Source organism: Haplochromis burtoni, unplaced genomic scaffold, assembly GCF_018398535.1.
Source record: "Haplochromis burtoni strain Fernald_Lab_line unplaced genomic scaffold, NCSU_Asbu1 Contig_21, whole genome shotgun sequence".
NCBI lineage: Eukaryota > Metazoa > Chordata > Actinopteri > Cichliformes > Cichlidae > Haplochromis > Haplochromis burtoni.
This window is the reverse complement of record NW_024582382.1, coordinates 2,466,677-2,488,995: the sequence shown is the minus strand read 5'-3', so window position 1 is coordinate 2,488,995 and position 22,319 is coordinate 2,466,677. Positions and strand designations below refer to the sequence as shown.

Below are 22,319 nucleotides of genomic sequence, written 5' to 3'. Positions count from 1 at the left end.
ACTCTTAACACCCAGTGTTAAATTATCAACTCCAGACAGATTTGGTGTTTAACACTAAATCAGAGTTAACGTACCAACTCTCCAAAAAGAGTTAAATTAACACTCTCTGGTGTGGACCCATATAGACACTTTAATAGTGTTGAAATCAAATCCGAAAGTGTTAATTTGGACATGCTGGATTTGCTGTGCAGGTGGAACTGTGGGAAGGTAGGAGGAAATGTGTGGATCTTAAAATACATCTTTTGTTGCGTAAAAAAAAAAAAAAAGTACACTGAGCGAATGTGAATGGATCACTCATTGTATGTGACCTATTTGTGTTTTGTTACTTCACTTAGAGATAATTTCATGTTTCCTTGTACCTTAAAAACCTTAAAAACAGAATATATTATATATATATCATTTGCTCTGGACTTTTTGTCCAGAGCAAATGATGCAGTTGCATACAGCACATTCCTTTTTGAATGTGCTGACTGCAGGGGTCAAATTTTGCAACTTACTCTAAACACCTCACTAGTGCTGACTTAAGACAGCTAAGATCTGATCAAACCTTTAAATGCATAGCAACAATCTATGCACACTGACAGTAGAGACACGGGTGTTAAAAACGTGCGACATAGGCGTCGCGCTGGTGATGACAATTTCACAGATGTGGCATTTTCATGAAATGATGGAACATGGGCATATACATCTGCCTGTACATGTAATCTCAAGCCTCAATAGCTGCACACAAGAAAAAAGACATTACAGGCAGAAAAAGACACAGTCTACATGCATTTATCTTACTGAGATGCACACAAGGACTTTTGCATGTTCGAAAGATGTTTCGTGCTTTTGAGTCTTACCTCATTTACTTTGCTCTATATGTTCAGATCTATTACAAAATAAAATGTCTGTAATAATACAGGTTACACTGGTGAAGATTGTCTGTAACAGGTGAAATTATGAGGTCCGAGAGTTTGCTACTGAATGTATCTGCATCTTACATAAAAAGATTAGCAGGAGTTAAATTTTGTTTAACTGACTTTATTTTATACTTGCTGCTTTATAAAGCAGTTCCATCACAATGCTTTGTGCACCCTGTGATAACTTGAATCAAAAAGGCTGAAGAGAGAAACCTTATAGACTATTGGTGTCCTTTTTTTCCTTTTTTTTTTCCTTTTTTCTCCACTCTATGTAACTATGGACCATGTGAATTTCTCTTGAAATGATACATTTAGCCAAACAAAAAGTTAATAATTGCTTTTTAGTATTTGCACCAGCATAATTTCTCTTTCTCAGTGGTCCTTAGGACCAGTATTGAAGAGCTGCAAAGCTTAGCTTTCAGGTACTTCTTCTATTCTGAAGTGGAGCTCTTTGCTGCTGACAGTTCTTGTCCTTTTCAGCCACGAAATCAAAGTAACTCAAAAACTTCGAAAACTTCAAGGATTCCCTCTGTGCCATTTCACCAGATGAGCTATGCACATGCCCACAAACAACTGTAGTATGGAATGCTTTCCTCCAAGAAATAGATATGAAGCAAACAAACCACAAATGCTTGAGTGATTTTATTTTTTGTTTCATGTTTTGTGGCAACAGCCCGAACAGTGAGAATGTGATATCACCTTAACAGTAGCAAACTGCTTATTTTAGAAAGTAACTATATGGCTACATGCCTGGTGAAAATCAGGATTATTTAGTAAAATAAAAAAAATCTGTGGACTCTGATGATGGTTTACGATGCATTTGCCCACAGAATTCATTTTTTTCAGGATAAGATAATTAATTTTGTCATAATAACCACTTTTGAAGGTTAACCACTTCTAAAAGGCCAATTCCCCAATTATTACAAGCTTCTCCTCTGCTTTTCAGTTCCTACATTAATGAGATCACCACAGTTTTTCTGCAAAACTTAGACCTTTAACTTGCACTTACTCACATTACCACAAGAGGTTGCCTATGTAAACAGCAATAGTTTTTAATCCCCCTTAAAAACATGTGACTCCCCATGAAAAACTGAGGATTCTTTCTGTCTCAATATGAAGAGAGATATTGCTTTTAATCTTCGGTCTGTATTCTTATTGTTAAACTATATTATATGTAAAGCAGTCATGAATTTTATCACAGCTTACCTTGTATTCCTATATGAACAGCTGTGATTGACAATTCACCAGCACAACAGGTACTATACAGCAATATCAGAAAGTGATAAAATACATATGATGTATCGGATTCTTTTTTTATGTCACAGCTGTTGTTGTGTCCTCCCCCATATACCAAAACGTATACTGTGGCGGTGTTTACCTACTTTTAACCAATCAGAACCACACCACAAATGTACTGGCACAGCAGCTCTGCATGGAGGGGGGGTTCACTAAAGATGCCACACTGTGCACGTCCATTGATGCTTTAGAAAAAGCTCGAAAGCCACAGCTGATCCTCTCTCATTTCAGTGCACTCAGCACATTGGGCCCATAATGCCTTGAGTGCTTGCCTGAGCTACATGACATCACTCAGTGTAGCTGCTCTCCAATTCTTAGTTTCTCTTCTGATATCCAGGGCAACAAGAATAGAATAACTGAAAAAGAAAAAGGGGTCTTGGCAAGGGGAGGCAAAACAAGAAAAAGCTTGCCCCGGGCATAGCACACCAGAAAGCTCTCTGTGGTACACACTAATCTGACCACCCACTAGTGGTGACCCATGTATTCCCTGCGTGAGCATCATACTCTAGCGCAAGCCCACCCCTCCATCACTGTCACATGCTGCACTAATGAGTGCCAGGAGGCATGAGGTCAATGACTAAGCTGATTTGCCTACTGATAAGTGATTGCCAGGAGGTACAGCAGTGGAGAAACTGAAAAAAAGTGTTCCTGCATTTGTAAGGATGAGTTTGACTCCCTTCTCCTAAAAACATATTGCTGAAAACCGGGAACAAGGCAAGCAATTTTAGTAAGACATTACCCCAAAAAAACGTTTAGTAGGACTTTCAGAGAACTAAACCAACCAATAAACCAAATCGGAGGTAATAATACATATTCATTATTTAGAAAGGAGGATGATCAGTGGTGCAATCATAAACTAGAATTTGGTGCATTTAGGATCCATTTTTTTAGCGTTCCCTGTACATGTGTCTTCTAAGCTATTTCAGATTTAAATTGCCCCTTAGTGATTTTTAGCATGCCATTCACATAGGTACGTGATAACAGCCCCTCAAACTCATTTACATGTGATTATGCAGCTGTTACTGTAGAAAAGAAAGTATAGCAGTAATTGTCTGACTTTTTTAGCAAGCAATTACATAGCAATTTGCTCTCTGTAATCTGAGATGCTATAGTGTGCACTGTGTGGCAGCATTAATTAAAGACAGAGAGGTGTATTTCTTGATACTCCTGATCCTTTGTTTACATCTCACTACCAAATTAACTTATGTTTTCCACCCCTATATAAAACGAAACATTCTTAATGGACATCGAAATGGCTTCTACATTTCCTTTTCTAATACACGTACAAGGCAAAAAAACAAAAAACACCATTGCAGTAATTACTATACAGCTTGTAGATGACAAGGTTGTTTTTTTTTTCCTCGTCATGTTCTATGGATAGATCATTATTTTTCCAGGTTATCTCTCACTCGCTCCACTAAAAGCAACATCAAGATCAAGATGATTTTAATCTTGAAAAAATGAGGCTCAAACTCAAAAGAAAGATGAAGCCTGGAGCATTTACAATTTCAGGCATCAGGTAGGGTTAACTTTGCAGTCTACTTGCAGAGGATCAGAGAAACACTTGATGTCTTTATTTTGGCGAGACATTCGATATTGGCAGTTCTCAAGGAGACTGACAGTAGCTGTAATCGATCAGGTCATCTGGTGTCATGGCGAGACAGCCGCATCTAGAGGTGGGTTGTCCGTCATGGCAGCCATCCCAGGCCACAGGACTAACTGCATCGGTAACAGTGCAGATGTGCATAAATGAAAAGGTTGTTTAAATTAGTTGCTGCCTCCTTTTTGTTTATTCACTTTCAGACACCTAGTGCCATTAGACAAAGGCATCAGGTACACGCCACAGAGTCGATTTTTGGGCTCCCACACGAAGTATTTTTTTTACGTTTGGCAGTTTACTCATATGAAGCTTTTATCAGAATGGGTGCAGGCTACTTCACAGAGACCTCGTGTTTTGGTTTTCTATTTTTTTTAACTTACCATTACGTAGTTTTATAGCTTCGGTTTGGGGTTTTATTAAAGCGCTTTCTCGGTAAGACCTTGTAAATAAATAAAAAAGGAAAACAAAAATCCTCTATCTTATGAAGCTTCACAGAGCAGAGAGATTCTGTATAACTACACAATAGTGTGATTTTGCATTATTGTATCTTTTTGGAGGGGGGGCAAATGATTTATTCTTGCAGGAGGACGGAGGCAACATATGCTGTCACAGGTGTTGTTTGTTGTGAACCTACCCGAGAGCAAGTCTATAAAACTAAATCCATCAAATTTACACCCGATTTTGTTCCCATTGAGCAAATACACATTCAAACATCTCATAGCTGCTGGTTACTTGAAAAAGTAACAACCAATAGTAAAAACATTTGTTTTCATGCTGCTTTTTTTCTCCTCTGCCACATTGGAATACCCTTAAAATGCAGTATTGCTAGAATATAATTGCAATCACCTAAACTTTTTCTTTGATTTTTATGTTGAATAATAACAAGTCACCACAATGTTTAGCTTTTAGGAACCAATTCAACATTTAGGCACGTAGACACGGTCAAGATGACCTGCTGAGTGACTTTGTCAGTGTCAGACAAGCTGGTCTGATTATTTCAAAAACTTCAAATATACTGCAATTTTCCAATACAACATTCTCTAGGGTTTATACAGAATGGTCTGGAAAAAAGCACATAGGGACTGAGTGGCAGTTCTCTGGGCGAAAGTGCTGTATTGTTGTTGGGCGTGAGAGAAGAATCGGTAGAGCAGCTTTGAGCTAATAGGAGGGCAGCACTCAAATAACCACTTGTTACAAAACAGTTATGCAAAAGAGCATCTCAACAACAATACATCGAACGTTAAAGCTCAGGAGACCCCGTCAGCTAAGAACAGGAAAGTGAGGTTAAAATTGGAACCAAAGGCTTGCCAAAATTGTAGAATAGAAAATTGAAAAACTGCTGCGTGGTCTGATAATTCCCAATATTTACAGCATCATTCAGACAGTAGAGTCACAATTTGGTAGAAACAGCATAAGCATGGATCTATCTTGCCCTGTACCACTTGTTCAAGTTGGTGGTGGTGATGTAATGGTGTGGAGGATATTTTCTTGGCATGCTTTGGGCCCCTCAGTACCCACTGAGCATGGTTTAAATGCCACTGCCTGCCTATTGCTGCTGACCATGTCTCTTTATGACCAGTGTACTCATCTTCCACTGGGGGATTCGAGCAGGATAATGGACCATGTCAAAGCTCAGATCATCTCAAACTGTGTTTGAACTTGACAATGAGTTTGCTTTACTCAGAGGGCTTCCACAGTAACCAGGTCTCAATCCAGTAGAGCACCTTTGGGAAGTGGTGAAACGGGAGATCGGCATCATGGATGTGCTGCTGACAAATCTGCAGCAACTGCATGAAACAATCATGTCAACGTGACCTCTGCAGAATGTTTCCACAATCTCAGCTCAGGGCTGAGATTGCTCAGGGACAGCTAAATAAATGCATAACATAAATACTGGAATTAATTTCTTCAGTAACATAGTTGATCTCTTACTTTTCAAATATATACACTTAAACACGTTCATACAATATTTATGTTTTCACAAATATTATCCACTATGTATTGTGGATAATATTGTCCTTTCTGATAGTCACCATGTGCTTCCTTGCTCTAATGCTGAAAGGAGAAAAAAGGGAGTGTGCTGACATTTTAGAGTGAGTGATCCACAACAAATGTCCATTAATAGTGTGTTGCATTTCATGGATTTCTGTTGTATCCTCGAAGCTCAACACAGGTCATCTGCACCATGCCAGGAAAGGTGATGCTTCACCAGCCTGCACAAATCAGTTTGCTATTTCACTCTGCATTACAGGTGCTATTTAAAATGGTTTTCAGTTCATAGGTTCTTTCCGCATGAAAAATACAGATAATACTTCCACTATAATTAAACAACAAACACATAATCAAAGTCTCATATTGCCATGATGTTGTGCAGGACTCTGTCTGCAGTGTTTGGTAATCAGTGTTAAGAACTGGAGCACTGGGAGTCTTGTTTCATAAAAGATATGAAACAAAATGTTACTATTTTCCTTCTGTCCCTAAAGAAAAGGACAGTTAATGAGGAGATGACCTTCGGAATTGAGTGACTGGCCAAATCACTATAACTTGCACAATGTACTTCTTAAACAATTTCAGAGCAACAAAAAGCACCATCTCGGGGCTGAAATCTCTCCAAATGGTGGTCCTACATCATACCCACCCTTTTAGAACAGGCAGCTACACAAAACAACCAGTGGCAACGTTCATGATGTACTTCCCATGTGTATTGTGTATTCAGGTCTTTTAAGGTTTTCAAGCCTTATGGGCAAACTTTTGATGAACCCTATTTTTAGCATATATTGCTTAGAGTTCTAGAAATCTGCATCACAAATGATCAGCTGTTTGATAATGCATAATGCACACAGATCTAGGGGTGACACCTGGAGTTACTTACGTAGCATTACCTAGAAGATTAATTAATTCATATATTTTCTTATTGATTTCGGTCATTTTTAGTTATTTAAGTCATTTCATAAGCTTTGCTGGATGCATTTGTTTTCTATAAACTGTCTTTTGGGGTTTGGCATATTTAAAGGAAGATTATTTTGACAACTTTATCTTTATTTTCAGAGAGGTAGCAGATAAAATCAATTAAGATAATTATGAACCAACTTAGATAATAACCAATAATTAATATAATAATTACTTTTATCAGTACAGTATGAGGAAAAGCACAAGATAAACATGTTTTTTTTTCTATGATTTCTAAGAATTAGTGGGCATATAGTCATTTATGCTAATGGACATCTCACTTATTTAAATAGCTAGATATTTGGATGTATGTCAAGGCTATTTCAATCATATCAGCTTGTTGACATTTAACGATGGCCTTGAATGGGTGTGAAAGAGGCAATATTTTTTTTCTCAGTTTTTTGATCACCCTAAGTAACTGCTTGTAGCACTTATATCACAACCCCCTGCTGAGTCCTCACCCTGAGCCACTGCAAAGACCATAAAAGCCTCCCTTATAGATTATACTTAATTTGTAGTGATTTTCCTCTGGGAGAGTGGGATTCACAGATGATATTTCTCCCAATAAATCACGACAGTAAGAATAATGTTGGCATTTTTTGAATAGGAAGAAATAGTATTCCCTCTCATATTCAGGCAAAATAATGAATAATGCAAGACCTAACACCTCAGCCATTCTCCTGGAAAACTTTGGTTCTTAGAAAATTATTAATCTTTTTGGTTTTAATTGAAAACATCAATAATGTCCAATTGAAAATTGTAATTGTTAACACGTTTTAGAGAGAGAAGATAAAATGAACCTTCAGGTGGCAGCTTTTGAGGCTGCTCCCAGTTATCTTGGTGTGTGAAAAGAATTCTTATATTCTCTACCTTCATGCATACAAATAGAAGCAACACAGGACATTATCCTGCCAAAGGTCCAGAAATACTAATTACCTGCTGTTTACTGGGCTTTATATACCCCACCTTTCTTGGGGAAATCAATAATTACACACAAAGGCCGAGGGAATGAATTCACCCTGATAACCATTAGCATGAAACTGGATGAAGTTCATTAGCGATTCTGTGGGCATGGTGTGTAATATCCAATATCGGAGACAACCAACTCTGTTATGCCTTTGTCTTTTGTTCTCATCCTTTGAAGAAGGTACACAAGTTGGTATTCTGTGACAATTCATTACAGCCTTACACAATACGCAGTCTAATATATTGCTTCATAATAGCACGGTGAGCTATTTTTGATACATCTTTATGCCTACTAAAGGCATAAAGATGTATCAAAAATCTCAAACATTTCTTATTTCCAAATGTCAAACAATGAATTTTTTGTGAACTAAAATGCTACGATCATTTTCATGTGCCAGATTCTACCAACTTGGGGATAACTGCCAATGTAGAGGTGATAAGTGGAGGATAGTATAATCATAAAGGGGGGATCACAGTGTAAGGTGAAACCGGTGATTGTGGTACCTCGTAATTATCCTGGCAGTTTGCATACATCTATATCATTGTTCCATTACTGTGTGACAAGTGCCAAGACCACAATTACTACATTTTTATTGTCAGAATGTCTTCTAATGCCATCAAATGCATTCAGTTAATGCAGTCTTTCAAAGGGATTTACCAACAAGCACATTTACATTTGGGAAGGAAACTGATCAAAATGCATATGCCCTTAAATGCTAAATGATTTAATAATAGTGTAATAAATGTAGCGTCATTATTTTCATGATTTGGGCATCTGAATCATTTAAATGAGTTCAACTGGATTTTTTTTTAACAAGTTTTTTACACTGTGTAGATTTTACGTATGAGCATCTTATTGTGTCGCGCATACCCACTCTTATCTTTCAGTGCACTCTAACATGACACTGCATGACTGGTTCCCTATGGCAGTGCACACGACAGCCCCTTTCAAACTGAGATGGACGTCACAAAGGGACCGTGCGGGCAGAAAATTAATAAATAAAGAGATGTTAAAAATTAACCTCTGCTTTTCCCTCCATTGACCAAGTGCCTCAAACCACCATGAATGCTTTCAATAAGAGAAGCAGACCTGCATTCAGAATCAGCATTAAGCCTCACTGAATTTGACTTAACTGCAATGATACTGAACATGGGTGAATACGTCACAACAGATTTGTGAAATTTTCTTGTTTCTGGTCAGAAGAAAGCTCATTTTCCCTTCAGCACACTTCATCTGTATGTACCACATTTTCACAGTCTGGGGAATGAACCTCAATTTGTACCCTGTATAACCCACTGCAGTCTTTTAATTAGTTTGTGGAGGCACATTTACATTTCCTGAATATTTATATTGAATTGCATCCTATTAAATCTTGTCAAAATATCTCATCAATTAGAATAATTATATGCACACACTGCTCATTAAAGAGAGTAACTGTAAGGCATAACTAAAACACAGTGCAAACACAGTCAAAACACTAGAAAATAACATTGCAACACTTTTAACGACACCGGCAGCATTGCTCGTGGAATCTGTTGGCAGGTCTGCCACAGTGGTAAAAATCGGGGCCACCCCTGGACAGATGCTGTGTACACAGTTAAAGTGAATTTCTCTATAGTGAAGACATTATAAGAAAGAGACATATGTCCTTAACTGTATTCTTTATAACAGCAGGATTGTCCAATCAGTAAGTTGGTGTGTTGATGCATAACCATGCATAGTGGAACTACTGACAGGTCTTGATATAATTGGCCAGAGGTGTTACAAAGACAGGTGCTGCTTAGGCAAACACTTGCCTTGAAGGACTTCAGTAATGCCACTACATTGGTTTAGAGTGGTCATGAGTAAAACATCTCGACAACTAACGCATGTTTTGCAATAAAGTTGTACATGTCTACAAAGTTCCAAAATACAGTGATAACTCAAATGATTTATATACATAGTACCAATGTATATCATGTGGATTATATGCAATGTATATTATAATGATGCAGATGCCTGCCGTATACTGTAAACAATGTGTGGTGGGGCGTGGTCTGCGGTGCCGTGCAGGGAGGGCGGACGCACCTGGGTTTGGGTGTGTTGTAGTGTGGTGTGAATAAGACAGGGCGGGACCAAAGATCATCATTTAGAGCCATTTTATTGATTTCACATCACACCACAACACACCCAAACCGTGCAGGTGCGTCCGCCCTCCCTTCACGGTGCAGACCACGCCCCATCACACAATGGCAGCCATTTGTAGCACAATTTCGGATTAAAGAAAGCAACCAGAAAGACCCGAAAATGATAAACTTGACATAAGACAAAGAAAAGGAGATATTTTGACTCTGCAGAGTTAATGATTTGGAATTTAATTTACAGTTAAATGAAATTGTTCTGACAGCTGTGATGGAGCACAGGACTCAAACTGAGGATGGCAGCTCTAAATTATCTGACTGTAGTCAGGAAACTGTAAATTTGTCTGCTACACCTCACCTGTCAGAGCTGTATGCCATCAAGATTTCTTTTGTTTAGCAGACTTAAATCACATTTATAATAAAGCAGATCAATGTGTCACTTGTATAAATGGGAAATTTACAGCTGTGTTACCATGGAAATGTACACATTGGTGGTACCAGTGTTTATCTATTATCAGGGGAATTTAACCTTCAAACAGCTGAAGCTAAATGAATAAATATGTTTTGTCAAAAGCCTGATTACATGCAGGAACACAGGAAGACTTTACTGGTGATGCAAACTGGACCAAATTATTAATTGACACGCGATTTTGGATTGTAATTCTAAGTAAATGAGGAAGCGTTTTGTGTCCATGTTTCTCTTTCTCTCTTATTTATGAAGAAAGTCCACTGAGACTTTTTTAAGGAGAACGAGAGCCGGTTGTCTAACACCAAAAACACAGGAGTTGGCAGCTCTGGCTTAACGAAAGCATGTTAGTATTGTCTCTGTGTTAGCATGCAGATGTGCAGTGCTTGCTGATTGGTCAAAATGCTTTGGCCAAAAAAAACCCCAAAACATCACCCTATGCACACGACACATTAGCTGGAGCTATGACAATTCTCCATATTTACACAGTAATGTGGCTGTTTGGAACAAACAGTGATTCCCATCACAGTCAAACACCATGTCTGACAAGTGAGAATAACCCGACCCTTTGTCTTCTGTGTTTGTTCTGTTTTTATGCAGCAAAACACTTGACAGAGGAGAGAAAAGTAGAAGCGTTATTGGTAGACAGTTGGTCTATTGTTGTTTTCTTATCGTGCTTTTTATGATTCGTCATTTCAGAAACACCTGAGTATAGAATGCACCTTTTTAGTATGCATCTTTAAATGCACTGGTTTGAAATGTGATAGCTATTTGCATATTTATCCAGTGACTCTGATACTACGTAATTTTCCTTTATTGTCAGTTTCTTGTTTTCATACCTCTTCATTTAGGTGAACAGGTGAATACTGAAAACCACAATCTGTGTAAAATGTAGAATTTAAAAATGTTACGTTAGGAGCGGTGATTTTAATTTAAATGTTAAAGTATTTTGAGGAGAAAATATAGTGTTGTATATATTTTTGGCATTCAGCTCTCATAACACAGTAAGTCAAAATCCTTTCAGCAACAATACACCTGAATGGTGCAAACTATCCTAGGATAAAATATATAAAGGTCAAGTAGGATACTTTGTCAAACAGTATTAATAAAAAAATACAAATTTAAATACAATTTAATGAACGTTAGTGGCAATTTGAAGAATTCCCATAGTACATACAAAAACATATGATTCCCCATGAATATATCACTCTTTAACAGATGTCCATCTTTGCCCCAAAGACTGCTTTCCCTAGTTCTAGTTCTGCTTCTAAATTTCAAAGTGAAAAGGATAATTTACTGTGTGCCCGGGGAAGCCTTGCTTCAGTCTAGTAAACCTGTGTCTTTCAAGTTTTCTCTTTTGCAGTCCCTGCAGTAAATCAAGTGAGCGCACTTCTCTTTTTCATCTCTCCTGAGACATATTTTGTTTCAGTTTTCTGAAAATCACACAGTTTAGTCAGAGTTTGAGGGTGTTGTTTACCGCAGTAGAAACACTGCTTGGGAGGAAGTCATGAAACACAGCATGCTTTGCAAAATGAATAAACAAACTACGTTTGACTTTTTTTTTCTCTTCAATACCACAACCACATCATCCAATTCGTGGTGTTTGAATTGTGCTCATGGTGTTATCCTGTAATCGCCAAATATAACCTCTAAGTGCGCTTGTCCGTGTCTAGTTGGATACTTGATGAGAGAGAAAGAGTGTCTCAAGAAGAGAGGGTGTTAAAGTGCTCAGCATACCCTTTCTCTGACACTATCTTAAGTGAGACTTACGGCGAGTGGACAGGATCAGAGTGCAGAAAATATCACAGAAAGAAGAAAAGATAAGATTGATCAAGGAGAAAAATAGGATGCTCCTTCAGAGTCATTCATCATCACCTTGTTTTTGTTAATTTAAACTCCCGATTTCTCTGAAGGATGTGCCACAGTGATTGCTGATTCATATAAGTATTTGAAACATGCTTCTTTATAAAAGCAAGTAATTAAGTGATCTTATCTGTCTCTTGTAAACCCTTTTTAAATGTCTACATAAATACAGCACCGCTAAAATAACCACAGTAAAGGATACACACTTGGTGCTAACTGTGCAAGCAGTAAGATCTTCCACTGAGAATGGAGTATCATTTTTCTCAGCCGCATGATTGTCATCCTGGAGGACTAGCAGAGGTGGCAAAAGTACACACATTTGTCACTTAAGCAGAAGTACAGAAACATGTGTTAAAAAAAAATGGTAAAAGCTCTGGTGAAAGTACTGATTTTAGCTTTGCTACTGAAGTAAAAGTAAAAAAGTACAAGCTCTGAAACGTATGTATTAATTATTAAAGTAAATAAAGTAGATCTTTACATGACATTTCTGCTAACAATTTGAAACTACTATTAACTTTTTTATTCTTTTTGCAAAGCTAACTAAACCTCGTGTCATATTATAATAAAATAATACATGAATACAAGAGAATTCCAACTTTTTTCAACCTTAATGTCAATTCTAAAGAATTCACCCAGCTTGAAAAGAATAGATAAAAGAATAGAAAAGATCTATAAGATCTACATAAATCTATAATAATAGAAAAGAAAAGTAAAGCCACCAAAGCTAAGGTAACTTTGCTTCCATAGCTAAACAGAAAGACGAGTATAACCAGTGGGATTCGGCAGGCATAGTAACACCAAGGTTGGTTGTAACGGTGCAGTGTGAGGAAAATAATCACTTAGAAATTAGAGACAATAATTTTTGTTGTGAGCAAATTGTGATTTAGTTTTATTTGTAGTCTTTTGACTAAAATATCTTTTAGTTTTGGTCATTACTTAGGCTTACTTTCATTGATATTAAATGCAAAATTTCTACAATTGGCTTTCTTCCGAGCACTGATATTTTGCCACGTTTTCATTAGTAAGAAGTAGCATGGGAGGGGGGAGCTCTTAATCTTTTTCTCGGCAGCAGATCAAAATGTGTGCATTTAACCTTACTGCACATGGAGAATACTTTTGGATCACTTTCAAACTCGATTGAAAGAATTCTAGAACAAATGAGGACATTACCTGTAAGCTTTCAATTTCCAGTTCAACAAATATCACTGTGCAGTTCTTACATTTAAATCTAATCTCTCTTCTTCCTCTCCTGCCCTGCCTTTCTTACATCTTTCTCCATCTCTGACTGAAGTTATCTCACACATTCTTTCTCTCCAAGGGAAAAACAGCAACTGCGCCTTTAGCTAGCAGACACTGTGTGACAAACTGCACAGAGACAGTTAGCTGATAATTTTTAAGCTGTTAGAAACATTGAATTTGAAATTACCTGTCAAATTACTACCTATGTGCTTGCTCCTTACAACTTATTATTCCATCCATTTAGGTTCAAATCAGTTTGATGTTTGAAGGCATGCAATGACGGGAAGTAATACCCTCCCCTTGTCTTAAACCTAAAGTAACGAACCCGGTTTGAAAATGTAAGAACAAGTGAGAAGTGATTAGAAAGTGTAGACTTTTCTGTTAAAATAAAGGGATTAAAAAGTTGTGGGAAAAGTAACGTATTTTACATACTTCACCTCCCAACTCTAGCCCTAGTGGTGTGCTATAACTACACTATGCACTTCGATACGTTTGACCTAAATAATTACTCGAGCCCATGTCATTTGAGAAGCTCCATCATGACCAAAATAACCATATGAGCTTAAGTACTACCTTTCCCTCGATCAGTTTTGAGCAGACCTCAGTTTCTAGAGGCTTTTCACCCCATGCGCATTTCTTACAATAAGAGAGCAGAATATTTTTATTAAAAAAGAACCTTGTCTTATTCAGCTGATACTTCCAGCCATTCTGAGTCATCTGTAAAAATGTTCCATGTCAAATGAAAAACCACTGTAATAAATAAATAAAACAATATTCTACTGTGTGGTTGCCCACCTAATCTGAAGTGAAACCACTGTTCTAGTTTTTGGGAACAAAGACAGTTCAAGAGCATCTCTGGTGCTTTGACGAGGCTGTTTACTTTAAGACGTGATTTGAACAGCAGCTAAAATTGTTTGTCTGCTCAGTTCTGTTCAGTGTTTATCTATCAAGACTCCCATTCCCACCCAGATTAGCTTTAAATCTATGTCCCACTTTAGAGAGGAGTTAGCTCTACTTGACAATTTTTGCTATCTCTCTAAAATGACAAATGCCATCAAAGAATCTGGAGGCTGAAGTAATACTGTTTGCCTTGCAGTTTGCCAGGTAATTAAAATGGGAGGGCAGCTTCCTCCCTAATGTCAAAGGGATTTCTTTATCAGCTTTGCAAGGCGCTATGAAATGAGTCTCTCTGAGCCATAGTCTTAACCGTTCATATCACCTTCCTCACTCTGGCTTGAGTTGCAGTTTTAGACGAGGTTGCTATCCTGGGCCCGTGACTCGATCATTAGAAGGTCAGAGACACACAAAAAGAGACAGATTGTGCAGCCACCTCTCAACAGGACTCATCTCATCTCGTTTACAGCACAGTGTGTTGCTTTCACGGTGCTATGCTCAGGAATGTGACATGGCTAACACTGACAACTTGAAATGTACATAAAACACAGCAAGAGTCAGCGATCCATCCTGTCCACTAGAAAAAAAAAAAGAGTTGTTTTGAGATGCAAATTTTTCACTAAGTGCAGTCGCACTTCACATTTCTGACAGTGTTGTCACATGGCTGAGTACTGCTCTTAAAGGCTTCATCCTAATGATGCTGCTGTTAATGAGGCGGTGTTTGATGACACACTATTTAACGTTAACTGAATATGAGCACACTACATACTAGTCATACAATATGTAGAGAGCTGGTATGCAATGCAGGTGATGGAAATGAGTTCAAAGAACTTTATTTTGTTCATGCAAAAGTTTAAGGAATGGTCTGCGTCAGTTAAATGTGGCACAGAAATTGTGTGTAGGATTTAAAGAAAAACTCCATCAACTGCATTTGCCGTCATTAAAGTTCAGGTAAAGTATACTGAATTTAAAATAAATAAATAAATAAAATTAAATCACATAAAAATAAAGTCTACCTATTGTGATATTTCCATGGTTGAAAATAGCATACACAAAACAGTAAAGGAGAATGGTAAGGGATTAGTAAAGGAAACTAATGTAAAACTGCCATTATGAAGGTACATCAGTAGTCCATGCTCATGGTACAGTATAATTTGGCCTTCAATTTTTGTGCATTGTTAGGTGGGTGGTACAAAATCTACAAATGGATCACCATTGTTCAATTTTGGTGGTTGGTAGGCAACACAATAAGATCATAATAGCAGATATAGGGTAGATAAGAACATTCAGGGGCCTAAAATATGATACCTACCTACATACCAGTTTGGTTGCTCAATGAGTGCTTACGAAGGAAGAGTCTGCAAACAAACTAATAAACAGATTTCATGTATCTTGGAAAGATAAGAGAGAGAAATGTCTTGTTAGGATTCCGTTTGAGTGAGTGAATTTAAGAAGTGAATACGAACATTCTGTCATTAATCATCACGCTCTGTCATCTGTATAAGATACACATTACATATGCTTTATAGACTAAATACCACATACATCAAGTCAGGCAAATATGTGGTTCAGACTCTGTCAAAGAAAACATGCAGAAAGTTTCAAGCCTCTTATTGCATGTCTCCATATTGGTCTCCCAAATCAAACGCACGCATTCACACACATGCTGCTTGCTACCAAGAATATCTTCACACTTAGTAATGACTTGTAACATCTCGAATAATGGCTTTCCCACCCAGGCAAATTCTAACTGGTGGTTCTGGTTGTTGTAATTTACACCACAGGTTTCTGGATCTGAGCAGTGCTAAAAGTGAGTCTCTGCAAGAAGCACACACATAACACAGTACTGTGTTACCTAGTGACTGGGCCCGTGACCAAAGTAAAGCATCATCAAAAAAAGTGCTACATCACCAAAAAAAGCAGTCCTCTCTTTATCTACAGCTCTGGGGAATAATTAAACCTGCTGCATATGTTGTGACAGAGTATTTAATTATATCAGTTGTACACTGTGAGGCACTGCTCCTTTGGGCTAGATTGATGTTTAAATAAAATTAGCCCTTATTGTCCAGTGTTAAGCAGACACTTTGTGTTATTTATGTGTGTGTATCCTGGGTACAGTAACACAGATTTAATTGGCATTTGGGAAGTGCTGTCTTTTGTTTCCCATCAATTTTTCATACTTGGGCTGCTGTCTGCTTTCGTAGCTATGTGAAGTAGCTGACTTTTGAGATACAAACTGTCCAAAATGAATAACACTGGCTTTAAAAAAAAAGACGTTTTAGCGATAGAGGCGGAACAGTAAGCAAAGAGCACCATCTTTTTTTCCTATCCAGATTTCTATTCCCCAAACCCAGCTTTTCTTTCCATGATCCTCTCTCTAATAGTGTTTCTCTCTTGCTTTTACTTCATATGACAAACCTCCTCTCTGCCTCTTAGTCTCTCCACGCTTATAAAGCTTTTAAACATTGATAGTGCCTGCAGAGGGCATGGATGCCCACGTGGGAGGACAGTTGGTGACCTCAGGTGATTTTGAGCACCTGGCTCTCAGAGGAGATGTGTGAGGAGCGGATCCACAGTTTCTACTTTGCTTTTAGACAGACGTGCGCTGCAGACCCACTTTCTCCGACTGCTGATGAATTCTTTTTCTTCTCACCAGTCACAGATGTGCCTTTGATCACTGTGTCTATTTTTACAGTCTTTCCTTGTCACTAAGAAATAAAACTAATACAACACATAAAGAGACCACTATTTTGCAGAATGGAAATGTGGAGGAAAAGAGTATATTACTCAGTGGATCTCAGGATTATCTTAGATGTTTGACATCAACCTTGTAAAAAAAAAAAAAAAAGTGATATTATTTTCATCTCTGTTTCCTGTGCGTGACTGACTTCACTGCTCGTTTGAAACATAACAGACAGCACATCACGGTGTAATGAAAAGGACAGGCAAACACAGCACACAGCTTATTTAGGATTCCCAGAGAATTTAGAAATCATGGGGTTGTTCCTTGGCACTCTGTATTCTGCTGATTGCTGTTTTTATGAATCTGGCATGAAACCATATGCCTCTGTGTTCTGCAGTGTTTGGTAAAGAATGTAGTGACTGTTTGTTTTCCAAAACCTAATGCGGCTTCATATTTCCAAGGATGCATTTAGTCATACCTCATTTGGTTTGAGGACACTTAACACCCTCAATTAGTTTGTCTTTTCCATCATTCATTTTGATAATGATTATTGTCTGCTACATTCTCAAATAAAATAATTATGTCCTACACAGCACAGCCAATGCTCACAAGTGATCTCCCCTGGAGGATGTTTTCCAACAGTTTGTTGTAGCCGTGCATTACAACTGATTTTCTTCCAACACATGTGCTGACAAACAGTGATTTAGATGTCAAAATCGGCTCTGTTCACTACACACGCTAAAGCAGCATAGGCGTATCAGAGCGGTCAAGCATGGCATTAGTTTTCCAAATTCCCTGAATTTGTCGGGTTTTAAAGGATTAACAGGGAGTACACAGCTCAGTGCTGCTCTAAACTTTCCAGATTTTGCATTTGTAATGATTGATATGTTGAGCCAATTTTAAATCTGTGGCTGCTTTTAAATGTCTGGCAATCTATATTATTCAAGTTATATATAAATAACAAACTCCTGTTCCAAAACAGTTTAGGAAAAAAATGTCAAATTTTGGAAAGTTTCCACTTCTACCTGTCTGGACAAAAATAATAAGCCATCACTCTGTGACTGAGCTGCATGGCACAATCAATCTTTTAAGAGAGACACAACAGAGACTCCATAAGAAAAAAAAATATTTCCCCTTCTGGTTCTGGAATCAGATCGTGGCTGAGGAAAAGGTAAATCATTTGTATACACTACGTAATATATAACGTTATCCTTCACAGCCACACTCATAAAGGTTTATAATTCAACAGCAATCCAAGCCTTCCCTAAGCTCTTGCTCATTAATAGTTGCTGAAAAATTCATGGTGTTAGCATTTAAGCATCAGTTTGCAATTAAGTTGGGAGAGGTGCTGCAAATTTGCCTCAGGCTATGAATGCCACAGCATGATAAAGGGCTTCATTCAAGTCGGTGGTTATTATGTGTTTATGTCCATATAAAAATAAACAATTCATCATATTGATCGGGCCTTCTCATTAACAGAAATAACAGGCCACTTTGTTTGAGACTTGTTGTATTATTAGATTTAAATCATTAAAAGGTCTTTTGGCTTTAGATGACTTTAAATCACAAGCTGATTGTTTCATACTGTGTTTTACAGTTTGAAAATATGATAACGTCATTGTCTGCGGTTTCTTAGATCCAGTAGCTGTTTACTGTACTTCCATGTTTGTTACATCTCCGTAAAAAGAGCTTGTTTTTCCTAATTAGTTGTCAGTATCATTTAATTTAATATGATTTTATTAGAAATAGTTTTTTTTTATTGTAACACAATAAGTAGGGTTTTCTTATTATGAGAATAAATCATCCAAATCATTGAATCCAGGTGTTCCAGTTACTTCCATGCTGATTCAAATCAAGCACCTAGACATACAGATACACACAGCTTTTGTTAAAGAAGGGGTTGCACTCAGGACCTCAGTGAATTCTAGCGTGGTATGATAGGATGCCACCTGTGCAGCAGCAATTTTTCAGGAGTTGGACTTGGCCCCTTAGTTTTAGTGAAAGAAATTCTTAATGCTTCAGCATAGCAATTTCATGCTCCCAACTTTGTGATAAACAGTTTGGAGATTGCCCCTTTTGTTCCAACATGACTGTGCACCAGTGCACAAAGCAAGGTCCATAAAGACATGGATGAGCAAGTTTGGTGATGAAGAACTTGACTGGCCTGCACAAAGTCCTGAACTCAACCCAACAGAACACTTTTGGGATGAATTGGAGCAGAGACTATGAGCCAGGACTTTTTGTCCAACATCAGCATGGCCTCTCAACTACGCTTCCGAAAAGCCTTCCCAGACGTGTTGAAGGTGATATAGCTGCAAAAGGTGGGCCAACATCCTAATAAACTTCAAGGGATTAAGAATAGGATATTGCTCAAGTTCATATGCGTGTGAAAGAATACACACAAATTCTCGGCAATATACTATAAATATAGATACAAAGAAACATTTTGCTTTTTTTAATCTTAGATCTTTTTGGTTTGTTTTATTTTTTTCAGCAATAAATAGATGGCCATATTGTGAGACTTTTTGTAACCATGGTAACCACACAGTGCAGGTGCAAACTTATTGTTCATCTAGGTCTTGGTGCATGTGACGCTAGAACAGGTTTATATATAGAAGGTATGTAAATATATTGTTCTTTTGTAAAACATGAGCCATTCTTCTCTTTTTTCTAAACATGGCTGCACTTGTCACTAGACATGACAGTATTTACACACATTGCTGTCATCAGCCACCTTTTCATTTTTCTTTGCATCTCTGCTACACACTTCACACTGCTACACACTTTGCACACGATCTCAAGGTAAAACTGAACAATGGTGACAATGTCTCTGAAGATAAACAATGGTGATCAGCAAGAAGTACGTCATTGCTTTGATTCAGTCCAATTCAATTCAGTTTTATTTATATAGTGCCAAATCACAACGCCTCAAGGTGCATTATTATGTAAGATAAAGACCCTACAATAATACAGAGAAAATTCCAACAATCCTCTATGAGCAAGCATTTGGCAACGGTGGAAAGGAAAAACTACCTTCTAACAGGAAGAAACCTCTGGCCTAGTCTCAGGAAAAGGGCACCATCTGCTGCCACTGGTTGGGGGGATGTCAAATTATTGAATGAAAAGAGGAAGATTCATAGGGAAAAATTGTATATCTAATTGATATGTAGAAAAAAAATATATCAACATGAAAACTAGGAATGAACTTTGATTCTAAAGCTTTGTCCATTATATTTACATTAGCCTGAGATCGCTGTCATGTCTATTAATCAGATTTTTTGTGCCTTTTACCATAATAATGCACAAATGTTTTGCTGCATGCTACCTATGCAATAGAATTCTGCCCTTTCTGAAACATTCAACTTTTCTAAATTATTTTTTCAATCAATACAAGTCTTGCAGAAGTGCAAGTCTTTTGCAAGTTTTTTCAAAGGCACTTCATTAATTTCAGATATTCAGTGTAGTGTAAAAATATCCATATTAGGCACAATTGGCAAAATTCCACCAGTAACTACCTACAAATAATTTATCACAGAGCCTAAAAAGTAACAGTCTGCTCTGTATTACTTTACATTTTTAATGTTTCATGATAACTTAACAAAAATAATCATGATAACAAAAACCTTGATTAGTGCACCTAACAGCTAACTGTGATTCAGGTCCTTCTGATCACAAATATTTTCACCCATTTTGATTCATTCTGCTTAAGACACAAAACATCTCCACATGCTTCTTATAAGCTCTCAGCATTTTGTTTTCTACCCCCTGCCTGCTGATGCATCTCACTTTTCAAGTCACTCACAAACTATCTAAAGATGGGTGGAGAGAAAAATGGAGGGGGCCTTTAAAAGAAAACCCTGTTTCTCTGAAAGCCGTTTTTATTTCCAGACTTAATTAATGTTGGGCATCAAAATAAAACACAGAAAAAAGAACTCTTACAAGTTAAACGAAAGAAGATTTTAGAAAACTAAAATCTTTTGTGTCCGCACGTGTGCAGCTTTCTCAAGCACTTAAACTATATTTCAGTGCTGCAGTAAAAGTAATACGTGAGGAATACACTATTCTTCCCAGTGATCATATACTCTCAAAGGGCTGCATTGTTTTGCTTGAATAGCCATCGTCTTTGTGTTTCAATTGCTATGTGAACAACCCATTTGGTCAAATACACTATTTTAGTAGAGAAGACAAACATACATATTTAATGATATTGTTTGTCTCTGAATCTGTTGTTCTCTCTTGAGTGCCATTCTGGCTAGTGTAGTGCTTGTATAGTGTCAGATCTTCCAAATTCAACTGTATTTTTTATGCAACATCCAGTGAAAATTTAAGCTCAACTGCAGCAAAGTGATTAACCTGTTGATTACTGCCTCGCAAAGCTGTAATAAATTGTCAATAATTTATGTGGTGTGGTGAATGCTGCTACTATAGATTCATGTTGCATTCTTTGTTTAACTGTTGCTACGACAGTACATAAACTCAGGTGTTGCACAGGCAACATCAGGTTTTATAATAAACCAGCCACAGGAGCCTCAGCATCCCCAGAGTGTGTTTTTTGCAAAGGCAATCCTGAATACAATAAAAACACAGTCATGTATATTAAAAGAAAATAATATTCTTACATAAAGTATAACAGTTGGCATCAACAGGGTGGATATGATGTTTCAAACAGACAGAAGAAGCTAAGAAAATGTAATAATCCTTCCAGCGTAACACTATAATTTATAAAAAACTATAAACTAAAACCTAGTCCTGACATCTAAGATATCCATCACTCTGTTTAGATTCAGTCACGGTTCCTTAGTTTATTCTAACCAAATGTTTGCCGATATCTTAGAAAACTAGTTTACCCCCTGTTTCAACCATCCAGTAAGATTTACATCAGCTAAATGTTGTCAGTCTAGTTGTTGCTTTGTCTTTTTGCCACAAGCGATTCCTTCAAGTGTAATCAAGCAATGCTTTTAAAATGTAGTCTCTCCTGATTAAATTACCACTACCATCTGCCACTTATATAATAATGTCACACAAGTTTAAATATGTGATCATTTTTGTGGCATTCATTATCTGAGAACTGTCAGGAACAGGAACACATGGAACATGTTACACTGGCTTTACTGCACTGTACAAATTGTACAATTTTCAGTCACTATTGAGGTTTCTGTATTAGCAATGCTACCTTTACATCCTAAACCAGAGCAAAGGTTAATCCAGAGCTGACAAAAGAACAAGGTGAAACTGAACGCTGCCTGGCTCACATTTTGGTCTCTTATAACAAGGTTGATACCAAATCATATTTCTACTTAAGTCAATAAAACAGCCGCTTTTTCAAAAAAAAAAAAAAAA

The 22,319-nt window shown here is 37.4% G+C and overlaps 1 protein-coding gene and 1 long non-coding RNA gene across 2 annotated transcripts in view; both read left to right on the top strand.

Moving 5' to 3' along the window:
• Positions 1-22,319, top strand: part of hs3st4 (heparan sulfate (glucosamine) 3-O-sulfotransferase 4) — a 90,032-nt gene that overhangs the window by 40,806 nt on the left and 26,907 nt on the right. The gene's annotated exons all lie outside the window — the stretch shown is intronic.
• Positions 1-22,319, top strand: part of LOC121814132 — a 25,510-nt gene extending 3,191 nt beyond the window's left edge. The window contains exon 2 of the long non-coding RNA XR_006054114.1: positions 192-22,319. This is a non-coding gene — a long non-coding RNA (uncharacterized LOC121814132). The remainder of the gene's footprint in view (positions 1-191) is intronic.